The sequence below is a fragment of the Ambystoma mexicanum genome, chromosome 12 (genome assembly GCF_040938575.1).
Source record: "Ambystoma mexicanum isolate Mex_15411 chromosome 12, UKY_AmexF1_1, whole genome shotgun sequence".
Classification (NCBI taxonomy): domain Eukaryota; kingdom Metazoa; phylum Chordata; class Amphibia; order Caudata; family Ambystomatidae; genus Ambystoma; species Ambystoma mexicanum.
Window position 1 is genome coordinate 10020765 of NC_090936.1, and position 26742 is coordinate 10047506.

The 26742-nt window shown below is 46.9% G+C and overlaps 1 protein-coding gene across 7 annotated transcripts in view; it reads right to left on the reverse strand.

Moving 5' to 3' along the window:
- Positions 1-26742, reverse strand: part of CACNA2D1 (calcium voltage-gated channel auxiliary subunit alpha2delta 1) — a 1412752-nt gene that overhangs the window by 374428 nt on the left and 1011582 nt on the right. The window lies entirely within an intron of this gene.

The window sequence follows — 26742 nt, forward strand, 5'->3', positions numbered from 1 at the left end:
CCTCCGATGGCTGGCCAGTGACACGGAAGACCAACCATATAGAAGACGCTTCTGGAGGGGAGTGTAGCACAGATCCCAGGCCTTTCTGAATACGGATAGGCACTTTTCACAACTACTTACACAAGAATCAAGCAGCATGGACCTCGGCCTGCAGTTTTTGCTTCTATCACACTATGCACGCATGACCCCTACGAGCCTCTGTATCTGGGCTCCGTGATCTCACGCTATGCACGCATGACCCCTAGCTTCTGTATCTGGGCTCCGTGATCTCACGCTACGCATGCATGCCCCCTTCTAGCATCTGTATCTGGGCTCCGTGATCTCACGCTACGCATGCATGCCCCCTTATAGCATCTGTATCTGGGCTCCGTGATCTCACGCTACGCATGCATGCCCCCTTCTAGCATCTGTATCTGGGCTCCGTGATCTCACGCTATGCACGCATGACCCCTACTAGCCTCTGTATCTGGGCTCCGTGATCTCACGCTATGCACGCATGACCCCTACGAGCCTCTGTATCTGGGCTCCGTGATCTCACGCTATGCACGCATGTCCCCTACTAGCCTCTGTATCTGGGCTCCGTAACTCACGCTACGCATGCATGCCCCCTTCTAGCATCTGTATCTGGGCTCTGTGATCTCACGCTACGCATGCCTGCCCCCTTCTAGCATCTGTATCTGGGCTCCGTGATCTCACGCTATGCACGCATGACCCCTACTAGACTCCCCTTCTAGCATCTGTATCTGGGCTCCAGGATCTCACGCTATGCATGCATGACCCCTACTAGCCTCTGTATCTGGGCTCTGTGATCTCACGCTATGCACGCATGACCCCTACGAGCCTCTGTATCTGGGCTCTGTGATCTCACGCTATGCATGCATGACCCCTTCTAGCCTCTGTATCTGGGCTCCATGATCTCACGCTACACACGCATGACCCCTACTAGCCTCTGTATCTGGGCTCTGTGATCTCACGCTACGCATGCATGCCCTCTTCTAGCATCTGTATCTGGGCTCCGTGATCTCACGCTACGCATGCATGCCCCCTTCTAGCATCTGTATCTGGGCTCCGTGATCTCACGCTACGCATGCATGCCCCCTTCTAGCATCTGTATCTGGGCTCCGTTATATCACGCTATGCACGCATGACGCTATGCACGCATGATCCCTACTAGCCTCTGTATCTGGGCTCCGTGATCTCACGGTATGCACGCATGACACCTACGAGCCTCTGTATCTGGGCTCCATGATCTCACGCTATGCACGCATGACCCCTACTAGCCTCTGTATCTGGGCTCCGTGATCTCACGCTACGCACGCATGACCCCTACTAGCCTCTGTATCTGGGCTCTGTGATCTCACGCTACGCACGCATGACCCCTACTAGCCTCTGTATCTGGGCTCCGTGATCTCACGCTACGCATGCATGCCCCCTTCTAGCATCTGTATCTGGGCTCCGTGATCTCACGCTATGCACGCATGATCCCTACTAGCCTCTGTATCTGGGCTCCGTGATCTCACGGTATGCACGCATGACCCCTACGAGCCTCTGTATCTGGGCTCCATGATCTCACGCTATGCACGCATGAACCCTACTAGCCTCTGTATCTGGGCTCCGTGATCTCACGCTACGCACGCATGACCCCTACTAGCCTCTGTATCTGGGCTCCGTGATCTCACGCTACGCATGCATGCCCTCTTCTAGCATCTGTATCTGGGCTCCGTGATCTCACGCTATGCACGCATGATCCCTACTAGCCTCTGTATCTGGGCTCCGTGATCTCACGGTATGCACGCATGACCCCTACGAGCCTCTGTATCTGGGCTCCATGATCTCACGCTATGCACGCATGACCCCTACTAGCCTCTGTATCTGGGCTCCGTGATCTCACGCTACGCACGCATGACCCCTACTAGCCTCTATATCTGGGCTCCGTGATCTCACGCTACGCACGCATGACCCCTACTAGCCTCTGTATCTGGGCTCCGTGATCTCACGCTACGCATGCATGCCCCCTTACTAGCATCTGTACCTGGCCTGGCTGATTCCACCTGAGCACTTCACTTTATTTCTGGGGGAAATACGCAGTGTCCACCACTTGCACGGCATTCTCTTTCGCCCCATCTACCTCCTTCCAGGAAATGATGGCTACCATGAGATCCCGGCCTACACACGGACAGACATTTTGGAATAGAATCCAGAGGCACTGAAACAGCGCCTAAACCCCTCCAGAGGTCTATTAAATACCTGCTGGTGGAAGAGGCGGGGAGAGACCGAAGAGCCGCAGCTCCTCGGAAACTTGCCAGATATTCACTCGCTGCAGGAGAATAGACGCACCCGGGATAGGATCTCCCTGACTGGACTGGACCGGTTTAACCTTGCTTTGCATTCCTCGCCAAATTGCTGCTTTTATTCCCCAATTCATGGAACTGCAACCTCTGGCTCTGCAGGTGCCTTGGACTACAACTCCCATGATACATTGACTATGTAGGCTAGGGTTGATGGGAGCTGTAGTCCAAAAACATTTGATTTTCTGCTGGTATTGTTGGCGTTTTCTTTTCCGTACTTGATGCATGTGATCCACACTTATAAAGGATGATGAATAGATAAGGATGGCCTCATATTGGCCGGTGCGGAATTACCGTGCCGGTATTAACGGATATTGGCACATTCGTGCACCAGCCAACTACAAGTTGGCTGGTGAGGTGCCTGAGTTTACCAACCAATATAGAGACCAGGGCCTTTTTTTGCACTAGGCCTCTCCTTTTACCAACCTCTTGAACCCAACCATCTAGAATGGGGCTGGGCGCACATGAGCATGTGCTGCTCCTTGCATCCAAAACTAGTTTGTCTCACACACACTGCACACATTATGTGCCTGCATGCACCATCAATCGCCTTACCTGTTCTGCCCACATGCACCATCAATCGCCTTACCTGTTCTGCCCACATGCACCATCAATCGCCTTACCTGTTCTGCCCACATGCACCATCAATCGCCTTACCTGTTCTGCCCACATGCACCTTCAATCGCCTTACCTGTTCTGCCCACATGCACCATCAATCGCCTTACCTGTCCTGCCCACATGCACCATCAATCGCCTTACCTGTCCTGCCCACATGCACCATCAATCGCCTTACCTGTTCTGCCCAAATGGCACCACACTCTGAATTCATCTTCCTCAAATGTTCCCACCATCAGCACCACAGGTTCAGGCTGTGCTGGGTGTGACATGGGGCTTGAGAGTCACTGCTAGGCTGGCCCACAGTCAGGGGAGAGGGAGGACGCTTGCTAGCACATGACTGGTGATGAGCTACACTCCTCAACCACTGTCTCCCACTCCTCAACCACTGTCCTTTATTCCTCAACCACTCTTGAAACCACTCACTCCCACTCCTCAACCACTGTCTCCCACTCCTCAAACTCTGTCTTTCATTCCTCAACCACTCCTGAAACCACTCTCTCCCACTCCTCAACCACTGTCTCCTACTCCTCAACCACTGCCTCCCCCTTCTCAATTGCTGTTTTCCCTTCCTCACACTTCATCACACCCTCCATCCACTGTCCTCCTGGGACTCGCCTCTGCCTCTAACACAGAGTTAGAGGGGTAGAGCAGCTGCACACCTCTTCCATTGGCTCCCTCCTCATATATAAGAACGTGTTGCCAAAAGTCTCAATGTGCAAAATGTATTCAAATGTGCCGAACATGGTATGGTATGGTAAGGTTTCTTTGTAATGCGCCTATACTAAGGCAAGTGTTTCCAAGCGCTCAAGGAGGGAGGGAACAAGGGGAAAAAACAACAGTCATTCAGAGCCCTTGAATTTCTAAAGGATACAAGTCTGCACAGGCAGTGTAAGTGCATATAGTACAATTAATGGTGTAGATGACAGCAAACGGGTCTGACGAAGATTCTGCAGTTTTCCTAAGTTCATTTAGGCGCCACCCTGCAAGGAGGGGAGACAGGGACGATAGATTGACGATCTTCAAGGCATGGTACGTTCAGATCGTGCCCAAGGTGCACTAATCTGCCCAAGGTGCCAAAGTTCACAACACCAAACAAGTGACAAAGACAAAGGATTTCTTGCAAGAGTTGTACTAAGAGGAAGGCTTCTCGAAACACACACACAGAGTGGGGCCGCTGATTGAGGACAGCACAGGAAGGCTTCTTGGATTCCCACACAGGTTTTTCTGCAACAACAGGAATGGAATGGTCTTAGAAAATATTCTTTACATTTTTTGTTCTATTTTTTGGTGAGACAAAAGTGACGGGCAAGTGCAAGCTTAACCCATGGTTTATTTATTTAAAGGGAAGGTGGGAACAAAGGGAGTGTGAGAGAGGAAGCCTCCTCCAGGAGAGACACAAAAAGACAAATAAGGATGTGGTAGAGATCAAGAAACACTCAAACCACCACTAGGAACTAACAAACTCCACCAGATTAACTCCGAAAACACCAGGTTTTGAACATTTCCTGTTCACTCCTTACACGATAGGGAGACAACACCCCCCGGCCCTCAGGCCTGCTTTTGAGGGGCTTATGACCTCTGATTGTCTTTGTCAATAAGGGACGGCCACTCCTCCAAGCGTGGAGTGGGAGGCCAACCAGGGTGTAAGCCAGGACCATTCCTACGCCGGGGCTCGGGGGTCAGGGGGTGGGGGGAGCAGGTTGTTGGGACAACCCCATTTCCTTTCCCCTCCATAAGTGCCTGTGTGTGTGCGTGGGCAGTACCACTCTCAATCACCCCATACCTCTGTATAAAGATGCCGGCCACTCGTTTTCTTCAGATTTCAGGCAACTAAATCAAGCAGCATTACCTGCGCATCGCCTGCAACATGGCAACCCACCCGTGCATCCAGCCAGACAGCTCTAGTTCTCCACCAACACCAGGGAGAGAGAGGGTCATTGTGCAGCAGAGCAGTAACCACAGGCAGCAGCAAGAAACACTGTGCGTAACCCACCGAAACCAACGCGCGCATCCATAGAGTAGGTGCTGTGCAGCTCCGTGACACCGACTTTAACGCGGCTGCGGAGCAGCTCCTTGACATGAACTTGAGCATAATTCCATAGCTTAGCCATGATCCAGCCATGGTGCAGCTCCCTGACCCAAACTACAACATTATCACACGGACGGCCGCCATTGTTCCAGCCAAGTGAACCAGTGAGGAAAAATAGTTGGGGTTTAGCCCCCCTTTTTTGTGTTCACCTATTGCCACACCTCCCCTGAAGGAAAGAGCATGCACCACTGGCCTGGGGAACCAGTTGAGGAGAACACATTGGAGGAGGAGGAGGAGGATAACGCTGGGGGAAGGAAACAGGAAGTTGGGGATTGTTTAGGTGAGCTCAGAGAATCAGGAGGTGGCAGACCAAGAGGCCAGAAGGAGGAAGGATGGTTGACAAGAATGTGGAGGCGATGTTCCGAATAGTTGAGGAATGGCTTGGTGAGTGCAAGTAATGGGCGTGGGTGACAGTTGCAGTGAAGAGCAGGGAGTTAGTGAAAGGGGACTGAGGGAAGGAAACCAGGGTGACTGAGTACAAGGAGGGGTGGAGGTGTAATAGTGTGGAGAGGAGAAAGTAGTAGGGGAGAGCGGAGTGTATTTCATTTATTGTGCATTTATAAGGCGCTTATACATCAAGTAAACTGTGTTTCAAAGCACCCAGTGATGCTCTATTAGTGAAAAAGCATTGTCGAGGAGAGGAGAGAGTAGTGGTAGAGTAGAGAGGGGAGAATAATGGTGATGTAGGAGTGTTGAGCAGAGGGTCGAGAGAAAGAGAGTGAACGATTCGAGGGTGGTGGTAGATTATAGAGAGGGAGAGTCATCATAGCGACAGAGGAGGAAGACATAGGGAGAATGGAGGGTAAGGGAAAGAAGAGAGAGTGAGAGATACAGGGAGAGGAATGTCAGAGCATGGAAGGAAACAGAGTGGGGCTTGGTTATCTGGAAGCCTAACCCCATAACCCTTTAGAACTAGCCATAAAGGAGGGCCAGTTACACCTAGAAGTCCCAGAGGAAGGTTAATAGATACGTTTGTTGTCTTTAGGCCCTTCACCCAGAGACGCAGAAGCTCGACAGTGTGGGTGAACACTCAGAAGATACTATCATCAGTCTCAGGAATGCCTGGGTTAGGAGCGAAAGGACCGGGCCTTAGAACCCCTTTCAAGGAGATCAATAATAACATTGGAACTGTCTCTGGGTGTTGGTGGTTATTGAGTCCATCTGTGATACTGGTCAAACATGCCTCTTGCCTCCGGCCCTGCAACTAGAGGACAGCTCGCAAACCCCACCTTAATACTGGTGGCAGTGGTTCTCCCCTTAAAAAATCCCATGCAGATCTGTAGGGTGGGTTGTAAATGCCCAGAACGTTCTCCCAACGTAGTATTAGTCTCCTGTGAACAGCCGGCAAAGGCCAAAGCCCCCCAGGTAGAGCGATTCAACCAAATCGGAGATCAGACGTCTCAGAAAATCTAGATGGGCTTTCAGCCAGTTTTATGCAGAAGTTTTGAAGCACTTTATTCCATTAATCAAAAAAGATATTCCAAGGTCTTTTAGAATTTAAATTTCATCTCACTCGTCATATCTCTTTCTGCAGCTCTGCTTCCTCTGCCCCCCTACCCTGCATCACCCGCTGTAATGCCAACGCTCAGAGTCCCATCCTCACCTCTGCAAAGGCCATCACTCTCCCACGATAAGAAAATGATTTCATTAAAAATATGGATCCTTAATGATATTTCGAATATTAGACGATGAATATTTCATTACTATATATGGACGGATCATTCTCGTTTATGCAATATTCATCGCCGCTATATTATAGACCTAACATGATTGTTATTCAGAATAATATTAAAAAGATGTGCCATAAGAAATGCAAGATAGAAGCAGGCAAAATTACTTTCTAAAATAAAAGGGTTGGCTATGATTTAGAAAATGCACATTGCGCTCAGGCGCTCTGAGCGGCATATCTAAGCTCCTCTTCAACCGAAAAGGAAACCATTTTTTTGACAAATGTTGCTTTTGCAGTTATTGGCCTGCTCAGCCTGGATCATTTGAAGCTTATTTTTCCCAAAATTTTAATTCATCATTGTTACAAAGTTGGACACCTGCTGGGGAGCTCCTCGTCACAATGATAATAGGTCAAGACACATTTCATTTTGGGAAAAGTGTGTTCTCGCTCAAGCCACATGTGTGACCTGAATATTGAATGGTGAGCGAGCCTGGTTAAATTGACTCACTGTATAGCACTGTCCACACAGTTATCAAAAAAGAAAGTAAACGTCCACCGTAATTCTCTATTGCAGCAGCGACAACCACAATACCATCAACGATTAATTGCTCAACATATTCAATTATTGAAATGGCGCAAGCCCCCACAGTGGTGACTAGTGTGAGATATCTGAGGACATTTTCACATTTAGCCCTCCTAGGACACCCCCACCACCCTCAGGTAACCAAGAGGAAGGCAAGGCTGGGGGATCCTGACCCCGAAGGTGAACTTGCGAGGGAGGATCGCCTGAATGGAGGATCCTTGGGGATTGGGGAGACGGTACCTGAAGGCGAGACATCTTATCCCCCTTTTCTTATATTGATCTGACCCCCTTCCCTAGCCTTTATGTGCTAGTGCCAATCTCATCCCATCCTCTGGTATAGTTTTCCATGAAGTACTGAGAAGGAGAAGAGGCAACTAGGAGTAGTGCAGATTTCATATTCTGGTACTGAAACGAAGAAGAGGGGTGTGAATGCATGTGGAAAATGAAGATCAGGCATGTCACACAAATAGACTCAAGGTGGGTCAGGCCTTTGAAGATACCTCATTTTACCTGCAGCCTGTTAGTAATAGAAGAGAGTATAAAAAAGGTGGAATCCAGAAGCACATGCAGAAGGAAATGAGAACCGAAATAATTGCCGTGCTGAAGAGTGAGAAGCCAAAACACTGATGAAGATCCTGAGAGTCTTGCCAGGCTGACTGTGCAGAACTGGGAACCCCTGTGAAGGAAGGCGTACAGCAGGTGCTGCTAGGGAGCAGAGGCGGAGCCAAGCACGAAGCCCGGCGTGTGCTGAATAGAGTACCCGGCGTACTGGCACGTTGATTTTATTGCTCGGGGAGATGCTGCCGAACAGAGATACAGAGGCCCGGTAAGTGTCAGGAGACAGTAGGAAGGCCGAAGAGCTCCATGGGACCTTGAAATTGGTAACAGTTCACGAAAGTAGTGAAAACTACATTTATTGAATAACAAACTGCCTGAAACGTGCTTCTTAAACAAGCACAAGTGAAAACTGCATTTAGTGAATACCAAGCTGCCTTTAAGGTGCTTCAAGTTTGCACAACTTAAAGGTACATTTATTGAAAGCCAAACAGAATGAAAGGTGCCATCCTGATAAATACAACATTACATTTCCTGAATCCTGAGAGGCAGGAAAGTTGTGGTTTGAGTGAAACCAAGCTAATGTTACATTTGTGAAATACTGATTGAAAAGAAAGCTGTTACTTGATTAGAATGAAAAGTGCTAAAGACTGCATAAACATTCTGGGACAATCGAGTATGTTGAGATATCCACCATCAGAACATAACTTTAAGAATAATGTGAAAGTGAAGAGTTGTATTGAACAATGGAACTGAACAACGGCTTTGGAGAAACATATGGTTGCGTGACCTGTGATGGCTGGACCCTGTGGGCTGACAACTGAACCTAGAGCAGAAAGTTTCCTAACACTGACTTCACCAATATCAAGAGTCAATTCACAGACAAGGCATGTGGTTGCTGGTTGAGTGACTTGTAATGGGTGCACCATCTGGTCTGACAACTGCGCCTAGACCAAAAGCCACTACATATTGGAAAAGCAGCCAAGAAGTGTGTCTCCTGGGTCAAGCTCACCAAAGGATGGGTCAAACGGACCAGGTATTCTCTTACTTGTGAACAGAGGAAGCAAGTTAACTGTTCAGTGTAAATCTTGGGGAAGGGAACCCTGAGAATGAAAGAACTGGGGAGTGTTTATCTTGAGGAAGGGTGTCCCAAGATCACAGTGTTGTATGAACTTAGTTACATAGGAACTTGGGGAAGGGAAACCCAAGACCTTCTTTTGGTGTGAACTGTGATACCTGTGAACATACAGAAGTTAACTCCAGAATGTGATCAAACCTCCTTGAAACAAAGTTACATTGGAACTGCATTGAACTTGAAGACTTATATTTGGTTGAGAGCATTTCCCCACTAGATTTAGTTATCGTTGTAAGGACAAGCAGAGGTTGTGACCCAGGCAGACCTTTGGTTTGGACACAGGCTTTCCTTATATTTCTGTAGGCAGGGAAAATCAGACCATAGCATAGGTGTAGTTTGGCGTTACGCCATCCTGATCATTATTAAAGCTTTGTTTAGAAATATATATCTATGTCATCTCTCTTGATACCAGGCTTGTCTCAAAATAGGCTCTGGAGAACTAGATTGGGCTTGTGTCTATGTACCTGAATTTCAGATAATCCGAGGTCCCGCAAACTTTCAAATTGTTCTAGTGATGCCCCTGAAAAGTTTGAGGTTCACATAGGGGTCCACAGATATGGCCCTGCAGGGGAGGGTAGACTGTTTTTATCACCCACGTGGTCTTATAACGTGCCCATTGCTCTATGGGGCTTGGCGAGTCTCCATGGGGTACAGTAAACATGAAATAGAAGTGTTTATATGTTACTTTGGGTGCTCTGGGATGAGCTGGGGCGTTAGTGGCTGTGGGTTCTGTTGAAAGCGATCCACAAATATTTGCAGGCCATGCTTGTGGGGTATTGGTATTGGTAAACACCCTGCATTTTTACAATGCAAATAAAAGCATTACATTTCTGGCTAGCTACATCTGAACCAAACATTTACTGAATTCAATACTAATATCAATCTGTTCAGTTTCTAGGGGAAAAGTACTGGGAATGTTACTGCAGGGGCAGGTCTATAACCAAGAACCGCGCTTTACGGGTATTTTCAATCAAAGGTGTTTCAACAAAATGCATAAAAAGGCAGAAGACACTGAGCATGGCTAGCTCACCCGGTCTACGTTCACTCAATGAATGATGATATACATCACCCACACTTCCTGCTACCTGGAGGCAAATGAAAGGGAAAAAGAAAGGGGGCACTGGGCAGCAACCTTTGATTCTCCAGATGTTTTGTGCTACCGACCCCAACCAGCAGAGTCAATAGAGAGGGATCATATGGCCGAGCCTCAGGCTAATACTCAGTGTTATTGCCTTACTGTTCCTGAGTGAGCTTCTCTATGGGATCTGAATTGATTCCTCTCTAATGTTATGTTTCCAATAGTTATACTGCGATCTACACCATAGTCATTTTACGGCTCCTGCCAGGGTGTCTCCAGACCTTAGTCTGTGGAACGGAAAGGGAGGTCTGGGGAGGAGGCGATAGGAAAGAGAATCTAGAGAACGGAAGGAACAAAAACAGAGAGGACACGCCTCTGGGGCGAGTGGGGTGGAGGGATGTGGTTAAAGTATGTTTCTCAAATGTGTGGGACTCAGGATAGTACAGCTCGGTGTAGAGCAGAGTGCAATTGTGATGACAATATCTAGAACCCACGAAGCACGGTAGCAGATGTAGTTAGGTGGTGATTGGTTGTGTGATGGACCTGAGAGGCCCCAATAGGATCATCTGCATCTTGCCTTACTAGTTATTCAAATTAGCTTTGATATACAGTTACACTGCGGTGCTGTTCCTTCACAAATCTATGCTTCAGGTGACAGGGAAGCTTACAGAGAGAAGGGTTTTGTTTGCATTCCCCTGTAACTTGGTTTTCCATCGCTAGAGGTCGCCCAACCCGCCGCTGTTCCTCCGATTGAGTGATTGGTGGAGTTGCCCTACGTTATCGGAGAATTGAGGAAATTATCAGCGGGTATAGAGGGTCCCACTGAAGGTCCCGCAACTCAGAACTCTCTGATGTGCATTTTCCCACAGGACACGCGACGTGGCTGGGAAACAGATTTACTTGTAAAGTACTTGCATAGTCAGATGACTTTTTAAATATTCTCCACCTGCTTATTTGCTTTCTGAAGATTATATTGGCATGTCAGTGCATTATCTATGATGTAATGTTCAGGGTTGTATACGAATTGTTCGTTTTACAACTGTTCGAATTACAATTGACCTTTACACAATTGACCAAATTGTGAAGGTCAATTGTAACATATATGCGAGGGGGAAACCCCCCACAACCCCAGTCCAACCCAAACCCCCCCAAAACCCCTTATATATATATATATATTTATTACCAAAGCAATATATATATTAATATATATACGGTCAATCGTGAAAAGGTCAATTGTGACCCTTTAAAATCGGTCAATTGTTCATCCGAACAATTGTAAACGAACAATTTGGTGTATACCATATTCAGAGCTAGGCATTCCAAGTAAATGCACACTCTGACGAATCTGGGGGTTTCATCCCTTCTTCCCTGAGGGGGCGCACACCCTTTGAGGCACGGGAGTTGAGCCGGCTCAGCAAAACCCTCCATATGGGTTTGGGAAAGTGGGACCTCACTGGGAGTGACTCCCCTCTAGGGGACAAGGACTCCAGTTCCCTGGAGAAATCCCTATCATAAAGCAGTATCCCCCATACGTGGGAATCCTAGAAGCTGATGTGACATTCAGCCGAGGAATGCAAAATGGTACTGAAAGGGCCTTTGGATGTTTGGCTCAAGACAATGCTGGTCTCCCCGTGAGCTCGACAGCTGAACAGAAGCAGCATGCCCCATTTTAATCATGGTGCGAGAATAAAGGCGTGATAACCCTTGAATGGAGCGGTAACACTACACAGAGGTGAGCCTCCAACATGGGCACTTCATTGAGGGGCGGAACTATGTTGTACAGCTGAGCCTTCTGTGGCACGCAGCCATGCAGAGTCGGCAAGCCCAAGGCAGAGCAAAGCCAGCCTTATCTGAGGCGCCACCATGCAGAAGATGTGGTGGGCCTGGTGCCCGATCAACAACGCTGAAACCACAACTCAAGGGACAAACAAATCCTTTGCTTGCATCATGAGAGCTAAGAGGGGAAGATGGATGCAATACCCTAACCCCAATGAGGGGAGGGAGAGGGAGAGGGAGAGGGAGAGGGAGAGGGAGAGGGAGAGGGAGAGGGAGAGGGAGAGGGAGAGGGAGAGAGAGAGAGAGAGAGAGAGAGAGAACACCAAAAAACAATGAGGATTACAGGAGCCCAATAGACCGGAATAATGTAATAGGCCCAACGGCTCACAGAAGCGCCCGAGAACCAAGAGATGCACATAGAAAGAGTGGTGACCAAAACCCCTGGGAGATAAGTGAGACATTGGGACCAAGGAACCCAAGGAAAACAAAGGAGCCCAAAAAACAAGAAAAGGACAGATTCGAGGGGAACACAGAGGCAAACAAGAGGTGAACCAAGTGGGGAGAAACCAACCCAAGTGTTGGAGACGGATCAGGGAAATATCCCTCTACCTAAGGCAACCTGGACATTTGGGGTTTTCAGAAGCTTGAGACTTTATCTGGTAAACTTCAGAAACTTTTGGAACTTTGATAGATTATAAAGAACTGTTAAACCAGGGAGACTTATTTTCTACGGATAAACATTGGATGCGGAGTCAGAAGGGATTCCTGCAAGCGCAGAGAGAGATTGGGGTGAACTACTGGGGGCAGGACACTTGCCCTAGTTTTTATTTTATAGTTTTTCCAACTGGCACGCACAGTTCAGAGGCTAGGGCTATTTGACTATTTTGAAAATTGACGAGCACTATAGTATAGTCTGTTAGGAAGGGAACTCCACTTTGGCAATAAGGCTAGAAAGGCGTTTTCTTTTAAGTTGAATAAAAACTCTTAAACAACATGTGCTGTGGTCTGAGTCCTTCGTCTGGCTTGCCACGGCACCCCCACAACATTGTTTTCGGGGTTCAGGGAAGCAGCTGGCTGTGAATTATTCAAAATGGAGGAAAAAGGATCCACCATAGAGAAACAGTTATTCTTTTCATGTCGCATTTTAAGAATTGCGGACTCCCTGTATTCCACCCAAATGATTACATGATGAAGTGCCAGCCACACAGGAGGTCAGGGAGACAGCTGCTGCATGCCAGGGGTCAGTGCATCACCGTGCATCCTGGCGAGAAGGCACATGTGACAATCAAATGCTCTCAGGGTACGAGAGAGGGGGAGAGTGACTGCATGAATCACGACAGGCAGGACAGCTCAGTGTCCCAGGAGGAACTGGCATGACACATATGCGCAGGTGCACCCTAGTCATTCTGTCTCTAAGGCCACAACATGAGGGTGCTCACTCATTATTTTCTGATTTTTCACCCTAAAATGTTTTCTGTTCTTTTCCATTGTTATGGCATGGGGATCCTCTTTTGCATACCAGTAACAGCCCCCCCCCCTCATGCTTCCTAGTCCTTGTATATCAGCCACACCTCTGCATTGTACCTGATTTTTCCCAGGCTCTTTGAAGCAGCAGCTCTGCACGTAAATGCATTATACATCTCAAAAATAAACAAATAGGCAAATACATCTTTAAGAGATACACTGGCCGAAAGGAAGGGAACATTAACCAAGGCTGAACTGATGCTCTGAAGAGTATACGTGTGACCATTACAGCATTTATCCCGTGCCTAACAGCAGAGCACGCGATTTTACTTCACAAGGCAGTCTCCATTCTCATGAAATAGTAAGCACTTAAGATGATTAATATCCTGTCTATTCGGAGCTAACCCGCTAGATGGCGCTGCAGTAACAAGGATGGAAATGTTTCTCAATAATGTTACAGAACCTGTGAGCATCGTTGGGTGTCTGATTTCTGCTGTATTGCTGCCTCCTTGCTTCATAATAATAATAATAATATGCATTTATGTAGCGCTACGAACCCTTGGGCATCTGAGCGCTGTGTGATGCTCATTTATCGACCATTGGAAGGATGAAAGGCTGAGTTTGGTCTTGCCAGGCCCCAGGGATCCGGACAGGCTCTGCACAGATGTCAAAGCGAGTGCCCTACTCGCTGAGCTATCTGACCGGATTTTGCATGGTTCACACATTCCATTTCCAATCAAAGGCACACCCCTTCTCCCTCCCTTGCGACACCGCCTGTCAAAAATAGCGCTGCAAAGCAATTCTACTTATGAATGTCCGGCGCTGTGCAAATGCCTTAAATATGTAAACACAGCCAGTTCCTGCCACTGATGCAGCCTGGTTACCTTTCACTGCTACACACAGCTATCGAGAGCGCCTCGAGGCCACGGAATGGCAGCGAGGCGCAGTAGCAATCGCGTCAGCGCGACATAACTGATGTTCCATCATCATGGCTGCCTTGGCACGGTCATGCGGTTGTAATAACCGACTCGTACCCAATCGTGTTTACAGAGGACTTTTCTGAATATCTATAGATTCGATACCCCCGCCCTCCTCTGCCAGGAAGGACCTGTATAATACTAGCTGATTCCCTATATGGCCCATAGCGCTAGTAATCCCAGAGCAAGGTAGATAGCGGTTTGAAGGTTACTCAATGCAGGACATCCCCACCCTGAGCTTTAGTTCTTCCTTGTGTGAGTAACCCCAACCATTAGCTCCTTAACAAGCCTACTAACCTCTCACCTGTGTTAATTCCCGGGGGAAATGGACACGAGGGAAGGTACCATGATGGTCCGAGGGGGGGTTGCCGACGAAGACTGAGAGGGTCTCTGTCATTAAGATACTGAAGCAGTAGACATCTCTTCTGCAGGACACGGGGGTTACCCCCAACACCGCTGCCCCCAGTCCACACATCCTGTAAGAACCAAGGCTATATTTCCTGCAACCTCTAAGATCCAATCTAACATTAAAAATAGAACCAAGTGCTCCTAGCTGTGCATTATAAGGATATTGCAACTCGCAGAGGGGTTCTCAGACCATCTATTATATATCTCACTGCACTGCACGTGGTCTGTTTAGCAATTTAATGGAAATCAATGTTAAGGCTGGATTTCTGGTCTAGAATGAATGGTAACATGCAGCCAAAGCAAGCTCTCCTGTACTCAATCCCGGCAGTGAACTGGGAACATGGAACAGAAAAGTACTACATTCACTAAAGGCAACATTTTTAGAAAAGTCCAGCTTCAGCGCCTTTATTTATTTCACTGGCAATAGAGGCCAGGTCCAACTAGAGGACTGTGCACAGGACACTCGTGAATTGCTAGGATCCTAGCCCTGCGGAGCACTTGCACAGCCCCTGCTTGGAGCGGCCTTCCATCTGTGGCTGCCAGCCAGCAGGTTTGAGCACGTGCTCCCATCTGCGGGTGACGCACAGACGCAATGGGCCACTTAGCGAGCTTGCGGTCACAGCTACAGATAACATCCCCTAGGCTTCAGGTGGGACAATACACTGACGTGGGAGACTCCCATTAGCAAACTCAGTGCCAGGATGAGCCAAACGACAGGGGGCATGGCGCTATCTTCATATTAGCAAAGAATCAAAGGCATTCTTCTGTGCAACACGTGACTAAGGTCTGCGGCGGTAAGGCCACACGTTTAGGGGTGAAATATGGGGGGGATACAAGGGCCCCCTGATTAGAAAAGTTAGAGGCTGCATTATTAAGAAGGGTGCTTATGGCATCCCCGTCAGCACCTGTGCGCGCCATGTATTTGGAAACAGGCGTGACTTACCTGGCGGATACCATCTCTGTGAGACCCATCTCAATCTGGGCCTCACTAGGGGTGGGTACTCGCAGCCCCCTAACGAAAGAGCTAATCATGAACCTAATCGCCCAAACTGGATCTAATAAAGTTGGCTCTTTAGCTTTTGCATAAAGTCCCTGCCACTTAAGCCATCATTGGCAACCCATTTTGATGACCCCGCAAAGGTGAAAGGTCGTTCTAAGATGCTGGTAAAAGATAGGGGCTATGCAATTCTTGGCATCATTAAGGGAAGGCGAAAGGATGCTAAAAACTCAGGTCTGGGCTTATCCACCGCTAGGCCCTTGTAATGGATTTGCTGAGTATTTGCGATTGGTGTCTGCGCCTTTGCACAGAGCTGTCTTGCGGAAACCAGACTCAGCCTCCTGCCCGTTGGGGCAGTTATTCAGACCTGGAACAAAAATCGAGACGGGGACTTAAACTGGTGGCTCCGACACTTCATCTCACCTTATTCCGGTGTGTCCTTTTTAATGACCTCCTGGCTACATTTATATTAAAGGTCCTACGAGAGAGCGGGATGATGTCGTGCCAAGCGGAACTGCTGTTCTTGATCACTTCAGTGAAGGCTTCGGTACAATAGGCCCTGACCTGTTTTCTACAGAGAGCGTGGCGGGGACTAGTTATGTTAAGGATCGCTGGGGACGGCGGTGCTGAGTCGACGTGAATGAAGTACCATTCTCCGCCCGTAACCTGAGGCTGCTGCTGTAGAATGCAGACCTCATTTATCTGTCCGTGGGTTCTGGTGAACCCCAAGGAGGAGTCAGACAACTTAGTGACATGTGCAAAAAGGGAATATAATTGCCCGATCGCTATCAGGGAGGTTCCCTAACCAATAAAATTAAAACAAAGGGTGCATGTCAAGTCCACAAAAAAAGTCTTTGGTTCGGATCCCAAGTACCTAAGTGACCCTACCACTTTAGAAAAATACTGAACTAAACAGGAAGGTGAAGCTTGGATAACAGCCTCCGTGTGGCCTTCCGCCTGGCCTGCTTCGGTTCCAATTGCTCTTAGTGTCACCGTTCTTGCAAATTGTCTTCACAGCTTTATTACCAAATCCTTTTGTAAGATTCACAGATTCCGTCAGTCTGGATTTCCCTCTCCCTTTGATAAGGAAACAGTTTCTGATTTTTAAAATCCTTCATAGTGTTGGGACTGACCAAAGGCCTTTAGCTCTGTGGTTAAGTGTCTTATTTCTTAGGGCTCCTGCTCGGGGGTGGAATACTGCTTCGCGTGATGTCATGCACTTTGCGGTCATGGTTACAGAGTGTTCCCCTTCCATGCACTCTGTTTCAGCAAAGGCCCTAGGTCTGTGCTTCCATGATGCACTTATCGGTGGGTTCAGCTTGGATGCATCGTGTCTGCTTCTTTTCCACTCCCTTACTTTTAGTGGCCATTCTAGCGTAGCGTTAGACTCTTCATATCCATTTTCTCTGTATTTGTGGTGCTGAGTGCAGTTACATTTTCATAACCTTTCATACATTTGGCGGCTATTCCAAGCTTGCCTCACGTTGTTCAATGCACCTTTCTCTCTCGGTTAGTGGGGCTGGGTGCCCCTCACATTCACTTTGTATTTCGTACCTGCATCGGTTACGGTCCTCCTGGCAGTTATAATTACACAAATTATGCGGACGACACCCAGATACTCATCCCTATCACTGGTGATTACGTAACCGACGTCAAAGCACTCAATGCAGTCTACTCTGTCATCCAGGCGTGGATGGCACACCATGGGCTCTGCCTAAACGATGAGAAAACTGAGTTACTCATCCTAGGCTCTCAGTCCAAACTTTCAAAACTTGACAAGAAATATGAGGCCTTCAACATTGATGGCAACATCATCAAGGTCACCAATGTCACTAAAACCCTTGGAATTTACCTGGATTCCACCCTCTCTCTCAACAGACAAACCAATGCAGTAGTCTCAGCATCGGCGTATACATGTAAACTAATCACAGCCTGCCGTCCCTTCTTAACAACCGACAATTGCTTGATCCTCGCCAGAACCCTCATCTTATCAAAAATCGACTATTGCAACGCCCTTTATCTCGGAACGAGCCAAAGAAACATCGATAAACTTCAGGTAACTCAGAATAACGCCATCAGGGCCGCGCTCAACATACCCAGGCGTGCCCACATTTCATCCGCCAGACGTAACATACACTGGCTTCCCATCTCACAGCGTATCGCCCTCAAAACACTTGTTTTAAGCCACAAAGCTCAGAACAATGCAGCACCGGCCTATCTGTCAGAGCACTTCACTCAACACACAGCATCCAGATCTCTTAGATCTGCACAAGCGCACACCCTCAACATTCCCAGTTTCAAGCTCCAGACTGCTAGAGGCTCGAGTTTCCCAGTCCTGGCGGCGAAGCTCTGGAACTCCCTACCGAATGATCTTAGGAATGTCCCATCCCTCCAATCCTTCAAAAACAGAACTAAACAATGGCTCTATGAGCAAGACGATGTTCTGGACACCCGTCTGTAACTCTTGCTGCCTGCTGCGCCTGCTTGATCACCTTTATATATATCTGACCGATGTAAATTGTATGTATATTTTTGATGTACTTTTGTATATATAGTCTGTAATACCTGTATATATTTCCTGTAATCTGCAACTGCCTTCTGTAACACTTTCTGTAACTACCTTTCCAAACATGCGCCCTGATGCCCGTGGGCAGGCTGCCCAATACAAATAAACAAAATACAAATACAAATAATTCTCGCTCAACTTCACACGTCTGCAGCGTCTCTTTCCCCATCCGTACCCCTTGCCGCGATTAAGGTGCTTGTCGGCAGGAGCTCGGGACCTTGGGCTTCATTCTTCCTTCAGGTTTCGGCATTGGTTGCTGGGTGCCAGGCCCACCACTGCTTTTCAGTGGTCACGTCATCCCCAAAGCCTGTTGTCTTTCTGTCCTCTCCTTCCTCTTGCATGGAGCCACTTGATCTGTCAAGGTACTCTCTTTCCAGCCCCCAGCTAGTGGGTTTCTGGCTCGGCATGTCACTGCTGGCTCCGCGGCTCGACATGGCTCTAGACAGGGCATAGAAGGATACGCTGATTTTCCAAGGATCACACACTTTAGTTTAGTGGTGAAGCTGGGATTTGAGACCAGTCCACAACTGACAGGTTTGTCTGCATATTTTCTCAGCTAAATAAGAATACGCTTTTTTAAAGGAATTACTTTTAAAGTTCTCAAACCAAAATAACCCAAGTTGACAAATATATAACACCACGGTACCACTTACTGCAGGATATGCCCGAAACATCTCTACTTCGTTAAATGTGCATGAGAATGAGTCGCAAGGCGTCTGGTTAAGGGGAACACAGTTCATTAAACCCTGGGGCTATGATATAAATTAGTGTGTTGAATGTTGATAACAACCCTGTGCATGGAGATAGTCCTGGTTGGCACCAGAAATCCTGAATGCATCTCTCTCTCCATCAGAGACATGCCGAAATACCCAAAAAAACACATCATTAGGCCAAAACCCAGAGTTAAGGCCACTCTGGGTGGCCGAGCGAACCGAGTGGTCACTGAAAGATTCTGCCTCCATTCCCGGCCACCTAATTGGCCAGACACACCCCCCAGGTAAAGGTGATTCGATGACACATTTATAGACTTGACCTTGGAAATATGAAAGACTGAGTCTAATGATGAAATTCTGGGTCAGCCATCACAGGGTTAAAAAGTTGAGCTTCCCTGATGCTTTGCACCATAGAGAATTAGTGCAAATTACGCCAAAATCATTCCAATTATGCTCCGAGTAGTGATACATTCACTGTTATATTTAATGCACAATATTTGAGCTATGTCTCTCTTGTTTTAGTGCATAAAAGTGACACTAAAAGGAACAGAATGCCACATGCAGTGTGTTCTATATGAGCCCACCATGGCTGGGGGCACCCGGATATTGGGGAAACACCAGAATGAGGTTATTAAGCCTCCTGAAGCAAATACCAGGGAATTGGGATTCGTTTAAGATTTCAGAAGGCATGTGTGGACTTACAGTGACCACCTCCTTCAAAGGTGGCAGTGCCAGCTGGGATGATGCATTCTGGGAAATTGTTAGATGAGCACAGATCGTTAATGGGTGTGTGCCTGCATTCCTGCCTAAAATGAGTGAATCTGGTGATAAAACATTGAGACGCGCACAATCTGAGGATCCAAATACGGACTCAAAATAAGAATCATGCAGTGAGAATGTGTCCCTTCTTATCAAGGGGGAGTTGCCCCCTTTGACACTAGGGAGGTGAGCCCACTACGCAAATCCCTCCCCTATGAGTTTGGTGAGCAGGATCTCCTTTAACAGAAATACCCCAAGTGTTTCCTGCGTACATGAGAGCTAATGGCAGTAATGATAGCTAATGGCAATACATGAGAGCTAACGGCAATACATTAGAGCTAATGGTAGTACTGATAGCTAATGGTAGTATTGATAACGAATGGCAATACATGAGAGCTAATGGCAGTACATGAGAGCTAATGGCAGTACATGAGAGCTAATGGCAGTACAAAACAGCTAATGGCAGTACATGAGAGCTAATGCCAACACATGAGAGCTAGTAGCAATACACGAGAGCTCGTGGCAATAAATGACAGCTGGTGGCAATAGATGAGAGCTAATGGAAATTCATGAGAGCTAATGGGTGTACATGAGAGCTAATGGCTATACATGAGAGCTAATGGCCATACGTGAAGGATAATGGCAATACATGAGAGCTAATGGCAGTACAGGAGAGCTAATGGCAGTACTGATAGCTAATTGCAATACATGAGAGCTAATGGCAATACATGAGAGCTAATGGCAATACACGAGAGCTAATGACAATCCATGAGAGCTAATGGCAATACATGAGAGGTAATGGCAATACATGAGATTTAATGGCAATACATGAGAGCTAATGGCAATTCATGAGAGCTAATGGCAATTCATGAGAGCTAATGGCAATACATGACAGCTAATGCCAATACATGAGAGTTAATGGCAATCCATGAGCGCTAATGGCAATGCATGAGAGCTAATGGCAATACATGAGGGCTAATGGCAATTCATGAGAGATAATGGCAATACATGAGGGCTAATGGCAATTCATGAGAGATAATGGCATTACATGAGAGCTAATGGCAATACATGAGAGGTAATGGCCGTTCATGAGAGCTAATGGCCGCACATGAGAGCTAATGGCAATCCATGAGCGCAAATGGTAATGCATGAGAGCTAATGCCAGTACTGATGACATAAAGCATTTCAATATGCTTGGTTTTGCTGATGACCCCCTCAGTGAAGGTGAAATCCCAGTCCAATGGGACCCTCTCTCTCATTCCAGGGAGAGACACAAAAGTCACAAGACCCTTACCTGGAAGGAGAGAGGAGCGGAGGCAGAGCAAGTCACCTGCTGTGAACAGGTCCATTGAAAGGAAGCCACACACAGCAACGCGGCCACACAGGGTAATTCTTCTGCTAAAGTGTGCAGCCAGTGCAAGCTTGTGGCAGGACTTCAACGTGTGCATGGTGGGTGGAGAGCCTGCATGACACTGCTGGGCCCAGAAGTGCCAGAATCCCTACACTCCAAGGTCTCTGTCAGAGCGAGACCAACCAGTGACCCACACGGAAATCAGTGGCCCCAAAGGAAGGTACCCGCAAGACAGATTATGGAACTGGCATCACGAGAAGGAAGGTTCTGTGGCAGAAGGCGCCACCACCTCCCCTAGAAAAGGACACTGCAGAACAACAGGTATGTAGTATTCGGCCAGAGGAGGGAGGAGGGCTTGTAAACGCCATGGAACTTGTTATGAAGTTGTCTTACTGTATGTAAATAGTAATGGCCGTGCTTGCTATTCATAGAGAGCAGGGCGTTCATTGTGTATGATGTGGTATAGTTCTATGTGGAATGCCACAGTGTAATATAGTTCTGAGCAGGGTGTCATAGCCTGCCTGTGGCCAGAGAATGTTTACTCTTAATGTTGCTTCTATTACTGTTTGCACTAGCCAGCCAGGTGTAAGGTTGAGCTGGTGGTCTGTACTTCATGACCTGTAATAAGGTTATTTTATCTCACTGGAAACTGTGTGGGACTATTCTTCAGAACTCAAAGTTATTGGTGACGAGGATCTACTGACATACCCCTGGCACTGCTGACTAATGGATTAGCAACTTATTTGCTCTGCAGTTACAACCTTGAAGCCACTCCACCATTTGGCGTTTGCAGCGGCCGACGTGGATGCTACAAGCAGTGACTTGCCTTGACCTATTAACCTCCAGACTGAGAAAAGCGCCACCCGCTCCGCCTTATATTCCCTAATTAAGACTTTCGTAGCAGCCAACATTGGGCAAGTATAGCAACAGTGAAAGTGTGCGCATGAGCAAAAAGATCAAGGAAGTTTGAATTTACTGTGCAAAACGATATTGGGCTGCAAAATCAAAATATTAAGTAAGCACTAAACGCATCAGCAAGCAAAACAAATACTGCAGAAAACATGGAGCAAGAACTGAATGATCACTTAATTTGCATATACAAAATAAACGAAACTGGTGCAAAGTAGACAGCACTTACCTTTAAGGAGAAATGCACACAAAGTAGGAAATATCAGCAAGCAAAACGTATTGCAAAACCCAAAGTGAAAGAACTAAATAGAGGTTTTACCCTCGTATACAGAGCAACTAAACAAGTTCAAAGGACAACATGGCCGTGACAGGTGTGCCGGGACCTTCACTGTTTATGGCACGCCCAGGAAACCCAAAGGTGAAGTGGCCTCAATGGAAAAAAGGGTTTTTACACTACATTAGGGCGGCATGCGGTAACTCATACTCAATGGAAAGAAAGGTAGCACTGCTCATGCATTTTAAAGGTTATGAGGGGCAGAGGATGCATCACACTCATCCAGATATAACCGGAGCGGGAGACGGAGATGATATGACAGACGTTCGATATTGCATTAAAGAAGTTGAATATTAATATTGAACCTAAAACAAGTACTCTTCTTGAAAGATTCAATTTTGGGGTGAGGGTTCAAGAACCCAGTGAAAGCATAGAGACATTTGTAACAGCGCTGAGGCATCGAGCTTTGTCATGTAAATTCAGAGACTCGTTTGATGAACGGATAAGGGATCAAATTATGATCAACTGCCCAAGTAACAAAATCCGTGAAGAACTATGGTTGCAAGATGAACCTTCATTGGATGAGGTTCTCAACATAGCAAAAAGCGAAGAACACTCCTTGGCATGTTTTCCAAAGTTGTCAGAAAAGGATGAAAATGTAGGAAAAATTGAAGTACTCAATGTAGTAGAGTCAAAACAGAAGAAAAAGGTGAAGGAAAAATTGATGGAAAGAATGAACAGATGTGTTACGGAGGGTGTTCAATTGGTGAAAGCGTGTGGTGTGAGTAGGAGTTTGGCAGTAGAAGAAAGAATGGGTGCATTGAGAATGGCACCGCATTCTGTTACAGGAGTTTCACCATTTGCATTGATGAGAGGGCGCAAGGGATATTCCTTGGCGTGTCCCCCTTGGATGGAAAGAGGAGTGGAATCAGATTGTGAGATTGAAAAGTTGAGAAAAGATCTCAGAAATAAGAAAGAGCGGTTTGTTATGAGGGAGAACCGGAGACGAGGGAATAAGGAACTCAGAGTGGAATGTAAAGACTATGTGAGGATGATTAAGTGAAGTGTTGAACATTGTGAGTGAGAGTGGCACAACTCTAAGGAAAGAAAGAAAAGTGTGTATTTCGTGGTGACAAGGTAGAGTACCTGGGACATGTAATATCTGCCCAGGGTATGAAGCCGAAAGACTCAATGGTCACTGCTATCAAAGAGTGTGCAGATCCCAAGAACAAAGGGGAATTACGATCTTTCCTTGGAATGTTAGAGTTTTATCACAAATGTATAAAACATTATGCGTAAAGGTCACTGAGATGAGAAAGTTATTGAGGAAAAGTGAACAGTTTGTGTGGAACGATGCGTGCCAGATGGAATTTAAAAAGATTAAGGAGGAAATTAATCTGGCTGAACCTTTAAAGAAATTTGACACGAGAAGAAAGTGTGTGCTCACCCTTGATGAGTGTGATGTGGGTTTAGGGGCGGTTTTGTCCCAAATTGAGGCTGAGGGAGGTGAAGAAATTATAGCACATGCTTCTAGAGCATTGAGAGGTGCGTCATTGAGGTACTCAGTCCTGGAAAAGGAGGCCTTAGGTTGTTAATAGGAGATTGAGAAGTTAAAAAGTTTCATATGGGGCACACATTTTGTGATTGATTAGAACCGGCCACAGGCCATTAAAGTACATTTTTGAAAACAAAGGATTAGATTAGGTATCCCAGAGAGTTGCGGGATGGATTACCAGATTACACTGTCATAGTTTTGAGGTGGTGTATGGGAGTGAGGGGCCCCCAGGCCCCTCGCGCCGTACACTCCTCAGTACAAAGCTTGGACCACGTGCCTCCGTTAGTGGGATTGCCCCTTGCCCTTATGTAAAGTTAACCACGGTTGACCGCTACATAGATGGGACTACTGAGCAGGACACGGGGCATCCATCTTTTGTGCCCCCTTTCGACTCCATCTTGGGTAAACAGGCCTCAATGCGATAGTACAGCAATGCTCAGCTCCCCTTCCACCGCAGCAGCCAAGGACAGAGACACACACACACAAGGCGCGCAGGCAGCTGGCTGGCCCCCACCCTTGCACCCCCCCCTGCGAAGGAAAGCTCTGCGCTCCCATTCTCACGCTGAAGCTGGAGAAAGTTGCAACAACCAATATGATACAGTTTTCTTCCTCTGAGATCACTGCCAGCATGAGAACCAGCATGTGAACCAGGATGAGCTAAGCACTTTCTGCTCGTTCGTCCCCATAAACGTGCAAGCCACCCACCCCCATGTAAGAGCAATTTATTGCCATCCTGACCCTGCGCTCCCTGTAAGGTATTTCTTTCAAGTGCCAGACCCTCGCCTGTGCTGCGAAACCCACCCAACACACCCACTACTAACCTTAAGCACTTTGCCACAATATATGTTTTTACTTATGCTAATAAGTCTAAAGACTTAGGAGATATGTGAAACACAGCTTGACTCTTTTTACATGCACAATAAAGGTCAAGGCATCCAATTAAAGCCACAAATGACCCAATTGTACTGACAATAATTAATATGTGTAACTTGTGTAGAAATATGAAAAGTAGCATAAAATGTTTAGATAATTTGTTATTTAGTGTTTTACGAATGCAGCATATTAGCTTAGGTAGTGACCACAGGGACTGGACCCTGACCTGCGTGGAGCACAACATATTTGACGTCCATCATCTCGGCAGCCGCTCAGCCAATCAGGAGGAAGAGATGCCACCCACACCTACAGCACCACACCGCCCGGCCAATCGGGTCCATTTAGTATTTTTTGTTAGAGTTACTTTAATTGATATATATACGAGTTATTATGCAAATGTTTGGGGGGGTTTTTTGTATTATTTCCTAGCTGGAGAAATAAACCATCCTTTGAACTCTTGCAGCCGGGTCTCGGTGCCTCTTTCCTCGACAGGGGTTTGTGTTGGTTATTTTATTTTCTCTCACACGTAGTAAGCCGGGGAAAGGCACCTACAGTGGCGGTTATATCAGGAAAGGAAAATGTATTTGCGGATTGTTTGTCCAGATTAGCGATGAAGGAGACTCAAGATGACGAAATAGAAATGGTTTTTGCTAACACTGATAATGTGATATGCAAGGAGGAATGGGTGAGAGCAGTCTATAATGATGAATTGTTGTCAAAGGTGAAAATGTATATTCAAAGTTATTGGCCCAGAAAAAGTGAGTTGGGCATGAAGGAAAGGTATTTTGGGAAGTTAGAGAGGAATTGAGTATTGAAGATGGCATTGTGTTTCAGTGGGTCAAAGCTGTGGTACCCGATGCGATCCGCAACAGGATGATTGATATAGCCCATAAAAGCCACATAAGGATCAGCAAAACAAAAGCAGTTTTGAGGGCGGATTATTGGTGGCCCGGATTTGACAAGGAGGTGGAAAAGAGATTGAAAGATTGTATGGAATGTGCTGAGAGCGGTAAAGGTTTGGTAGCGAGAAACAGCCATAATCTTTAAGGATATCCCGGGAAGAGTCTGGCAGGAGGTGGCGCTTGATGTTTTGGGTCCTGTGGAAATTTGCTATAATCAAGGAAGGTTCATATTGGTAATGGTTGATGCATTCTCCTACTGGTGTGAGTATAAGATAGTTAGAGACATAGATGGAGGTAGTATTGTTAAGTTTTTACGCAAGGTATTTGGGGAGAAGGATTTCCCAAGTATATTCTAAAGGATAATGCTCTTCAGTTATTGGGAGGATGCTTTAAAGAATATGTGAGTAATTGCGGCATAAGAAGGCTGCATTGTACCATCCCGAAGGGAATAGAATGGTGGAAAGTATGAACTGATGTGTTATGGAGGGTGTTTGGTGAAAGCGTGTTGTGTGAGTAGGAGTTTGGCAGTAGAGGAAAGAATGGGTGCGTTGAGAATGGCACCATATTCTGTTACAGGAGTTTCACCATTTGCATTGATGAGAGGGCACAAGGGATATTCCTTGGCGTGTCCCCCTTGGATGGAAAGGGGAGTAGAATCAGATTGTGAGATTGAAAAGTTGAGAAAAGATCTCAGAAATAAGAAAGAGCGGTTTATTATGAGGGAGCACCAGAGAAGAGTAAATAAGGAACTCAGAGTGGAATGTGGAGATTATGTGAGGATCCGGAAGGCGGTGATCAAGTAGAAGGGAGATCCATTGTATTCGGATCCCGTACGTGTGGTAGAAGTGTTGAGGGGTGCTGTGAGGGTGAGTGGTGGACAAGTTTGGAATAAAAATAGAATTGCTGTGGTGAGAAGATTGTGTGGGTAATCAGAGAGGGAGATATGTTATGAAGTTGTCTCACTGTATCTAAATAGTTATCGCCATGCTTGCTATTCATAGAGAGCAGGGTGCTCATTGTGTATGATGTGGTATAGTTCTATGTGGAATGTCACAGTGTAATATGGTTCTGGGCAGGGGGCCATAGCCTGCCTGTGGCTAGAGAATGTTTACTCTTAATGTTGCTTCTATTACTGTTTGCACT